This window comes from Benincasa hispida, chromosome 1 (genome assembly GCF_009727055.1).
Source record: "Benincasa hispida cultivar B227 chromosome 1, ASM972705v1, whole genome shotgun sequence".
In the NCBI taxonomy this organism is placed as follows: Eukaryota; Viridiplantae; Streptophyta; class Magnoliopsida; order Cucurbitales; family Cucurbitaceae; genus Benincasa; species Benincasa hispida.
This window is the reverse complement of record NC_052349.1, coordinates 9,286,748-9,298,269: the sequence shown is the minus strand read 5'-3', so window position 1 is coordinate 9,298,269 and position 11,522 is coordinate 9,286,748.

The following is an 11,522-nucleotide window of genomic DNA, read 5'->3' as shown; positions in this document are numbered from 1 at the left end:
CTTCCAAAACCCTAATTTCTGACCCATCTCTCTACCATACCATTATAAAATATTTTTAGCTCATTCAACTTTTCATATATATATATATATATATATATTCCTTCAATTTTGTCTCCAATATTTTAAATTTTTGGAATATAGTTTCAATTTGATACTCGAACTCGTTTTTTTTTAAAAAAGTTTTTATGTAGTCCATGCATTTCAAAATATTAGAAATTTAATTTGAATTTAAAGTTGTGTTTTCTATTTGGTTTAGAAATTTAAAGTTATAATTTTAATATTGATTTTTTACTATGTTTTTTTTTATTATTATTATTGTAGGTGTTAGTGTTGGTTAATGAATTTAAAATAATTAAATTAGTTTTTATGAATTTTCTATCACTATTAAAATTAACAACGGCTTACATCGTACCTATTTTATATTTATTAATTACAAATTAACATTAACACTAAAAGCAAGTATTAGTGAAAACTTGTGGTTTAATGTGTAAAATTCTAAAACATGAAGACTAAATAAAAACTAAGCTCAATATTCAATTGTAAAAGAATGTAACGTTTTATAATACATAGATCGGATAGAAAAAAAAATGAGTAAAATTGTAATATTTTAAAATTTAAAAATCAGATAGAAACTAAATTTATGGATCAAAAGGATAAATATAATTTGAAGAGTATCGATTTTCAAGTTTAAATATTTCAATGAATTGTTTTCCGAAATTCATTGTAAATTGTTACTTTATTAGAAGTTAATTCTAATCATTGAATTTCATAAATTAAATTCATTACACTATGTATTTGTAGTTTTTCTTTTGGAGAAGCACTATTTTGTTTATTTGATCAAATCTAACATGAATAGTTTTTGTAATTAAAAAAAATAAAACTTCTTATAAGTTATTAAAATTATTCATCGTAATTCAACTACGATAAAAACTTACAATGAATTGCAAGGTGGGGAGTTCGATTCCCGATGTTGTAAAAAAAAGGTTATATTTCTAATTGTGAAAATTAGGAAGCCGAGTTAAATTTTTTTTTAATTAAATTAAAAAATATTAATAATTTATAATTACAATGATTGACTATTATTCAAATGTAGACAAATTGCTTACACTCGCTACTCGGTAGTTGTTGGGCCTGAAGAAATGGGCTTAAGAAGATGGGTTTACAAAGCCCATTCCAAAATTTAGTAATTATTAGTTAAACTTGTCCCTACAGCTTTTAATTTTGGGATTTTTATCTTAAAAAACCTTTTGTAGATCCTATATTTCAAAAATGTCTTTAAATTTGAATTTTTTTAAAAAATATTTTTAGTATTAATTTTACCTAACTGACTAATATTACAAAAAAGAAGAAGATTAAAGGGTGAAGTATGAAGATAAACAAATAACTTATTCGTTGAATTGTTGAAGATATCCAAATGGTTTATATTTTGGTGAGCTTTATGGGGACTCAAATGTGAAATGAATATTAAATGATTCTTAGGTTTGGTCTTTTATTTATTTTTTCCTTCTAGTTTTGGACTCGTGAGCTTTTTAAATAGGTTGTCTAGTTTTAGATTGGGAAAATATTAGATGAGTTGCTTGTCTTTTTTCTTTATAAAAAAGTACACGTAGAAATAGATACGTCAAATCGCGTGTCAGATACTGGGAAGTATCTAGAAGTATCGGTATTCAATATGTGTCTGATACGGAATCTTTGCCTCACATATCTGTGCTTCATAGGTGAGAATTATGGGGAGATAATATATTAAATATATTATTGTGGAGAGAGAAATATATATATATATATATATGTATATAAGGGCTAAATTGTAAATAGTCACTAATATTAGTGAAAATAGGGAGACCAATAAGTATTTTTTTGTAAAATATGAAATGTTAAAGACATCAACATAATATATGTCTATTCTTTAGGTCTTTTATATAGAAATTTCTCTAATTTTTACCTTCAAGGATATTTTTCACAAAAACGGACATTTTTTAGTCCTTCAACTCAAAGAATATCATTGATGTCTCTAACTATTTGGCTAAGGTTAAATTCATCCGAAAATATTTTAGAGCAAAATATACTTTTGACCCTCAAAAATTTGAAATAATTATTTAAAATTTTAGAAATTAAATAGACATAAAGCTTAAATATTCCCACGATCTTAATTAATATTTTATTTGTTAATCGTCGTCTTAAATAAACTAACGGTTAAAATTACTAGTTAAAACTAGTTTTCAAGCTTCCATATTGTAGTGTCAAATTTTATGAAAGCATGCTTTTAAATAAATTTATAACTGTAATGATTTTGTTTAATTGTTTATGTTTATAAATTAAACTAAGAAAGTAATTGTAAAAATACTTAGGTATGATGTAATCGTCATTAATGAAGGTGATTCATAATGATAAGACGACGCACGTGAAAGGCATTCATAATAGAAGAGGAATAGGTGCACATGCGTGACCTAACAAATTTCCTCCATATTTCCCACCATATTTAAATTTTAAATGAGCTTTCTCCACCTAATAATCTAAATATTGCTTGATTAATAATTTTCCAATGTACAAATCAATAATGAGGTTGATGTATAAATGGGAAAATTAAAAGAATATTGTCATTTTAGAAACTATTTAGGAAAATAAGGTTGTTTTCAAATTATTTGTAAAAATATTGTTGTTAATTTTTTTTTTTAATAACTCGAGGGTTCAAAATTCGACCAAGGTAGGTCGAATTTTGAACCCTCGACCTTGCCCTTTTTTTTTTAATTTTCCATTTTATAAAAATAATTTATTATTTTATTTAAAATCTAAAAGAATAAATTTAAAAAATAATAATATCTCATAAAAATAAAGAAAATGTAAATTAAATATCTCATTATATAAAAATAATTACAAAAATCAATGTGTCCACAAGATGGATGTCGTCGATTTCGAGCTTGTTGTCGTCGTCGACTTCGAACTTAAGGTTGTTGGGTTCTTCTTGATGTTGCTCTGGTACCTCTGCAGGCGCTTCCATGTCAATGCACGTATGAAGACGAAGGACCAGCCTCTGAGTCATAATGTCCTGAACCAAATGCTGGCATCATCATCATCGGACTAACATAATCAGTTTGACTCTGCATCTGCATCACAGGGGGCAACTCTTCCACATTTATGTGCAACCTCATCAAACTCATCCTCTTCCGAACAGGTCCTCTACGTCTAGGAGCTGGTAGAGGAACAATAGGTATATCGTACATATAATGAATTTCATCATATAGCTTTGGTTGTCACTACATATAGCAAAGAACCTGGTTCGGATATTCGCAACCTCACGGAGTCTACTGTTGTTCAATCCTCTGTGAATTATAAAACAATTAGATAATATTTAAAATAAATTTAAATTAAAAATAATTAGATAATATTCATTCATTTACCAGATGATCCACAGTTGCTCCCGGACGAGTGACGTAGCGCCTTGTGATATTATCATACCAATGAATATATTATGGAGTGACATCTGTGTCAAACTGTTAAAGAGAAACCCCCACTTCAATAAACCTTGCATGATAGTGCCATCACACTACCAAATGTGCAACTTTTTCAGACCAATCTCTAGTCCTTAGGTCAATATCATGCAGTACGGGCTCAGTATTATAAGGCGATGGGACATCCTGCTGAAAACCAAATTGTCTTATCACCCTGTCAGGAAGATGCCACTTACCAATGTGAAAACATATGAGAGGACTCATCGTCCGCCATATGTTTTGATCATTCGTACAAAATTAGGCAAAGTATGCATAATAATTTTGTACGGCTCCCAGATAACCTGAAACACGAAATATTATATTAGATAATATTAAAGACAAATACAATAAAAATGTGTATAAAATAATCAATTAGGTTTAGTGTAATGTACCTGATCAGGTTAAAGCAGATCAAACATGTATCTATACTGGCTGACTACATGTGTCGCTGTCCTAGTCACACAAAATTTGTCTATCCACCTAAATTTTTAAATTGATAATTTAGAATTTAAATTAACTAGATCAGTGATATAAAAATTAAATTGAATTAAAACAACATACGAGAACCGTAGGCTCGTCCAACTAATTGAGCGTCATTAACATGTTGTAGCTGTGGAGCCATTATTGGAAATCGCTCCCAAGCCCATAGTTGCAAAAGTATGAGAGACCTAACTATCTCTCGAATCTCAAGTCTTCTTACTTTGCATAATTGTCTATACAACCATGCCAAGCAAGCTCCACCCCATGAATACCGCCCCGCATCATGGAGGTTAGCTAACAGTGGTAGGAACATCAAGTGAACAAGATGACTCGATTTATCTGAAAACAGACTTCCACCCATCATTTGTAGTATATATGCTCACACATATCTTATGACAATTTCTTCGTCTGCATCATCTCTGAGATCACGAAATTGTGTTCCTAACCATATTAAACTCAACCTCGATCCTTTAATCTTGTTGGCAGGTGGGGTCGCACCGAGGTACAGTTGACAAACTTGTGACCAGTCATCATACATCACTCCAGTGACGGGCTCACCGTCAACAGGTAACCCCAACAACACTTATATGTCTTGTAGAGTGATAGTGCACTCTCCAACAAACATATGATAAAATGTATGCGTCTCAGGCCTCCATCTCTCGACCAAGGCTGAGTCCAACTGAATAAATTCTAATCTCGCAACCCCATTGTAACGCCCCAAGCCCAAGATTCGGAATTCGGATTCGGCCCCCTAATGGACCTGACATTCCCCTACGTCCCCTGCGACTTGGCTATGTCATCCTCCCTTTTTCCTCCCTTCCTCCATTGCCTTGAATGCTTTTTAGAAGTAACTTTGAAGTTCTTATGATTGAGCCACCGAAAAGGAAGGTGCACCTTGTTGGTATAGACAGTAACTTTCAATTCTTTTAAGCCTTTCTTAGCCATACTTTCATGTCCTCAGGATCCCTCCTGTTCAGATGTGATATCGGTTCATTCATGTACCCCTCATGAACTCGGGTCGTTACACCGATAGAATCCAGATGTGCATAGTAACGGTAGTATTCGAGTGTAGAGCGGGATAGTGCGTTGGAGAACTGCCTCTCGATGCCTGCAAGATATTTCTTCAATAGTACGATCTCGCCATACAACAGATAATCGATGAATGGACTAGTCGTATAAAACATCAGGATCAACAGGTCCTCAGTTTAAAGCCATGATTTGAAAGAACAAAAAAAAAATATTTATTTCTCAATTAAAAAAAATATTTGTTTCTCAATTAGAAGAATAATGTACAACTTAATTAAAAGAATAATGTACAACTTTATAATAAAAAAATTGAATATACAATAAAATGAATATATAATAAAAAAAATTATTTATTTTTCAATCCCGAACTATCTGGAACCCGTCTTAGTAACGAAGGACACTTCCTTCGATTATGTTCTAATTGATTACAAAATCCACATCGTTGTCAAGTGGTTGGTTCTGTCCAATCCATCTCGTTGTGATAACATGAACTTTTCAGTCTACCAGGTTTTTCTCAACAACAATGGATCAGAATGTAAGACGGGCATATTAGGGTGCGTGATCCAATAATTTTCATGCGGTACAGGTTGAAATTGAGGAGAGTAACATTCAGCATACGTTGCGATTTGTAGTAGTCCTCAAAAAAATCTTCGTAGTTATGTTAAAATGTGAGCAAACGGCCATAAAATGCGAGCATGGAATGTCAAATGCTTGCCACTTGTTACATGAACAGTACCGCTCGGACCTGTTTAGCCTCAATATTTGAACGTTACCTCATTTGACATTGAGATTATGACGTCCGGTATTCACATGAAACACACCTTCATACCGATCGTATGACTGTACTTCATGTTTACTAGATCGTGCAACCCATTTATTTATTTTCTCGTATGTGTACCTGGATTTTTACTCCACTTAGTATTATAAAATATGTTTGAAATAAATTATTNATTTTCTCGTATGTGTACCTGGATTTTTACTCCACTTAGTATTATAAAATATGTTTGAAATAAATTATTAATAATATATATATATATATATATATATTATCGGGTTTATTTATTTTGACGCTCTAATACATCCTTTATTTCTTCTTTTCTTTTCTCGAAATAGTTCACGCATTTGAAAAATGTTATCTGAGCAAGAGCATTTGTAGGCAATATTCGAACTCCTTTGAGGACTCCATCTGAAATTAAACACACCTCTTCATGTGTTACAATTTCTCTCAGGTGTTTCAGGAACCATCCCCATGAGTCTGTGGACTCTTCATCAGCAACGGTAAGCGCAAGTGGAAGAATATGGCTGTTCGAGTCAACTGATGTAGCAATCAACAGTTTTCCTCTATATTTGCCGTACAAGTGTGTACCATCTATCTGAATTATCAGCCGACATTTATTAAAAGCTTTTATACAAGGACCAAATATTCAAAATACTGAAGTTAGGATAACATGGCCTTCAGTAAGCATTTCTTTAACTTTCCACTTTATACGTGTTCCAGGATTGGTCTGTTTAACTATATATAACCACCTAGGCAACAATTTGTAAGACTCATCCCAATCACCGAACACTTTAGCCAACGTTTTTCTTCTCCCCTCTCATACCCTATGGTAAGGCACATGATATCCAAACTTTGATTTGATGTCGGATTGCAATTGTGCTACACTGATAGATGGTTTTTCTCTTACGGCGTCACAGAACTCCAGTGCAATCATTGATGAATCCAATTGCACGTGACTTTGACTTAGTTTTGAATAAAAACATGTATGCTGCTCATCATACTTAGTGATCTCGAACAAGCCATGCAATTTTTTCTTATTGCACGAAGTATCCACTTGTAACCTTCCTCCCACTTCTTATATCGAATTGTCCAAATTGTCGGTGTAGATTCAACAACCTCATATGGTGTGTGACATTTTATTGCAAACATTTGACCACGTGTTGTAGCATTTCCTTGTCTTGACAAATCATCCTTTTATACAATTGAGTATGTCAACGTCCACAGGGACTACAATCGAGTCATGTTCCCGAATGCTATCCAGTACATTCATATCCAAATCATTTGAATGTATCTGAAAGCATCTCATGTTCACGACCATCGAAATTCAACTCTTCAAATTCGTCATCCCTTTCTGTTCTGAAATCTCTGTACGGTTGTTAACCGCCATATCTTCATTATCACATGGCGATGCAACTGACTCCGGATCAGGATCAATACATTGAGTTGGATCTTCAAACTGGTTAAATGATGTATCAAGATCCACCCCTATCCTATTTACATTTACATACAAATGCACTAGATTTAGCAGTGGCATTGCCATTGAGAACATCAAGTTCATAGCTTGTGCATTCGAAATAAGGAATGACATAAACCTTATTGATTCTGATAGTTCTAGATTAGGATGTCTATATATTATTTCTATCTAATTTGCTCCCATATCTACACTAAGTAACATCTCAACCATTTCAATGAATTGTTCAAATACAATTCCACTGTTCACATTTATGGTGAAACTCCCACTTGGTGGTTGGTCATAGTCAACTCCATCAATATCATCAATCATATTACCATTTGTAAACAACAAAAGTCCCAAGCATTTGCCTGCCATTTTCTTAAAAAAAAAAAAAAAAAGACAAACATCAATTTTCTGTATTATACTTTTTATAAGAAAGAAGTATATTAAAAAAATTAAATTTTTAAGTTTATAAACATAAACTTTTTAAGTTTTATGAACATCAACTTTTTAAACATAACAATAAATTAAACTTTTTATAACTATTTTTTAAACATAACAATAAATTAAACCTTTATAACTATTTTTAAAAAATAACAACAAATTAAACTTTTCAAAATTAAAATGAGGTAAACTTATTTAAACTATTTTTTTCAAATTTAATACAAAATAAAAATTAAATTAAATTAAACTTTTTCAAAACTATTTTAAACTGTATTTTTCAAAGTTAATATTAAAAAATATCAACTTATCACAATAAACATAACAACAAAGTTAATACACAATAACTATCACAATAATTTTGTATTAAATTAAAATATCTAGATAAATTAACTTTTAAAACTACTTTTTCAAATTTAATACAAATTAAAAAAAAATTAAACTAAAACTTTTTCAAACTATTTAAACTATATTTTCAAAGTTAATACATAAAAAAATAATCAACTAATCACAATAAACTAACAACAAAGTTAAATCACAATAACTATCACAATAATTTTGTATTAAAACTATAAATATCAACTTTTTGAACATAACAATAAACTAAAAAATTTTAACACTATAAGCATCAAAAGTTAATACTAAAAGAAATCAAATACGTATGAAATAAAACTAAACTTTTCAAACTATATTAAACACTTTGAAACTATATTAAAACTTGTTAACTATCACAATAATTTTGTATTAAACTATAAATATCAACTTCTTAAAACATAACAAAAAACTAAACATTTTAACACTATAAACATCAAGTTAATACTAAAATAAATCAAATAATCATAAGAATAAACTAAACTTTTCAAATATTATAAGTTCAACTCATATATTTCGACGGTAGTTTCTCTTTTTTCCTTCAAAGTGACACGTTCACCCTTTTTTCCTGTTATTTGTTATCTGACAACAAACTACAATTTTTTTTTTTAAAAAAAAACAGAATATATAAAAAAATAATAATATAAGAACAAAAATAAAATGTATAATTATTCTTAAAAAATAAAAATTTAGTAGAGTAACGAACCAGTATAGTTGTGTGAGAATAATTTGTATTAAACAAAATACAAGAAGAGAAATGGAAATGGAAATGGGAGGAGATGAAGATGATTTTGAAGGCAGGGGGTAGTGAGCAAAAGAAAGGGGAGAGGAAATGAGGCTGCAAAAATTATCGAGGGAGAGAGTGAGCAAAAATGAAGAGGAGTGGGGTTTAAAAGGATGTAGGTCGAGTGTTCAACACTCGACCCACGGGTTGAAATATTACATTGGGTGGTTGAAATGGCATTAAGGCTATGGCAGAGGACAACATGCATGCGTCAATGCATGCAGGGAATCAGAGCAGTGGCGAGCAGAGGGAGCATGCATGCAGTCGATCAATGCATGCAGGGAATCGCGCAGGGGAATCGGAGCAGGGGCAGCATGGTGATAGGACTTCACACTACATGTCGAAGGTTAAAGTTTCGACATACATAAGTCGAAACTTCAACCTTCGACTTATCTTCCTTGTCGAGGGTTGAAGTTTCGACTTATGTCTTCAACCTTCAACAACCCTCAATGTAGATATTTTTTCCAGGTCTTTCATTGTTTGTCGAGTTCTTAACGTTCGACCTCTATATTACTTGAATCCTCAACCCTCGACTTCTAGCCTCAATCTCCCAAAACAACAATATTTCTCTAATAAGTTTCGAAACAACTTTATTTCCCTATTAAGTTTTGAAAATAACCATAATAATATAAAAGGTCCATGTATAAATAATGTGGTGGGCAGATCACACCTTTTCACTTATTTGATTGAGTGACATCTATCTGTCGTGTATTTTTTTACGTTGAACATTGATGTTGTTTGGATCTCGTCTTTAAGATGGGAGACCTTGGTTGGGTACTTCGAGATCATTTGGATTGTATTTGTCTGGCAAGATCAAACTTCATTTATGGATATTGGGAAGTAGATTTTTGAAGCATGACAAATTTTTTTGGGATGGAGAGCATTTCCAAGATCCTTGATTTGAATCTCTTGATTGAATCTTTTTGTTTTCCCCTTGTTGAGGTGATCAACTTGCTGAACAATACAGTGGTTGATATCTTTGAGGTCTCATTCATCGTCGAGAAGGCCAAGGCTCGAGACTATCTCTTCTTCATATTCGTCAATCTCAAAATGTTCTAACACACTCTTTTGTGACTAAGGCTTTAGAAGAGCAGGAGTCTTCCATTTGTACTACACCTTGTCCTGAGGGGCTGTTTGAGGCACTAAGTTGAGATAAGATGTCTGGAGTTTATATGTCTGTGGAGTTCATGTGTTTGTATTTGTGGTGCAAAGTTATTTGGTCTGGATTTATATGTCTATGTTTGGGGTACAAAGTTGAGTTCATATGTTTGAGATATCTAATACAGTTTTTTTTTTTATAGAATAAGTGATATTATTATACAACAACAAGGGGATCCCACAGCCCGAGATCAAGGCATCAAAGCACAAGCAGGGACAGGGTAACAAAATAAAAAACAAAGCCTACAAAATAAGATCAGAAGAACACCAACACAAAAAACAAACTCGTAGTCCACTAGAGAGAAAGCTAGAGAAAAGAAACCAAAATCCCACAAACAAGGGACAACAGCAAAACAAAGAACAATGGAAAGTACAACAAGAAAACATCCGTAAACACATTATATAGGACCAAGAAGATCAACTCACCAGGAAGAAGCATGAGCACGAACCGTAGAGACCATAAGGTGAACCAGAGCTGACACCGATCTCGGTTTACTTCCATGCAGTCGCTGATTATGTTCTTGCCAGATGTAGTACATGGAAGCACACCAGAATACACGGAATAACTTACTATGCACCCCTTACCCGACCCCATTCGACACAACCAACTCAACTCCACATCCCAACCCGCCNACACCAGAATACACGGAATAACTTACTATGCACCCCTTACCCGACCCCATTCGACACAACCAACTCAACTCCACATCCCAACCCGCCACCCGATGTGACGAGCGCAACTGACGCAACACACTAGACCACACTTCTCTCCCAAACCCACACTCAAAAAATAAATGATCTCGCGACTCCACACCTCCCCTACACAGAAGACACCCTCATCTGACAACACACCCCAACTCCTTAACCAATCTCGCGTACCCAACCTGTCCCTCACAACTAATCACGCACAGAAGGAGTGACGTGGAATACCACCCCCGCCCACAAAATACCAGCCCAAGACACCCTAGGACGACGAAGATGTAAACTCTTCAACGCACTAGCTATAGAAAATCAACCACTCGGATCCGACACCCACACCCAATAATCTTCCCCCTTCACCCTAGGCCCCACTGCCTGAATAAGACCCCAGATCTCAAAAAGCTTATAAGACACTGTAGGCCAATTCCAACATTCCTCTCCATCCATGAATTCCGACAACCACGCCTCCAAACTACTCCATGCATCATAAACCACCGTAGACCTATATGAATCCAAAATCGCATCCCCTGACAGCCAAGGATCCCACCAAACAAAACAAGACCGACCATCGCCAACCATCAAACGAACCAAATGCTTGAATCTATTTCTATTTCGCAAGATAGCCCTCAAGCATCAATACCTCCCAATCTCACTCCGAAAGCCCACAAAGACCGCCCCTGCAAAATTTTTTGAATTCTAATACAGTTTTTTGAATTCCAAATAATCTGCATTTATGATTACTATTTTTGTTTTGAAACTTTTTTATTCAATAATTCTACCTATCTTTGTTTGAATAAAATATGAGTTACATTTTTTTCCTTTTATTTTTTTAAAGTTTTTCTT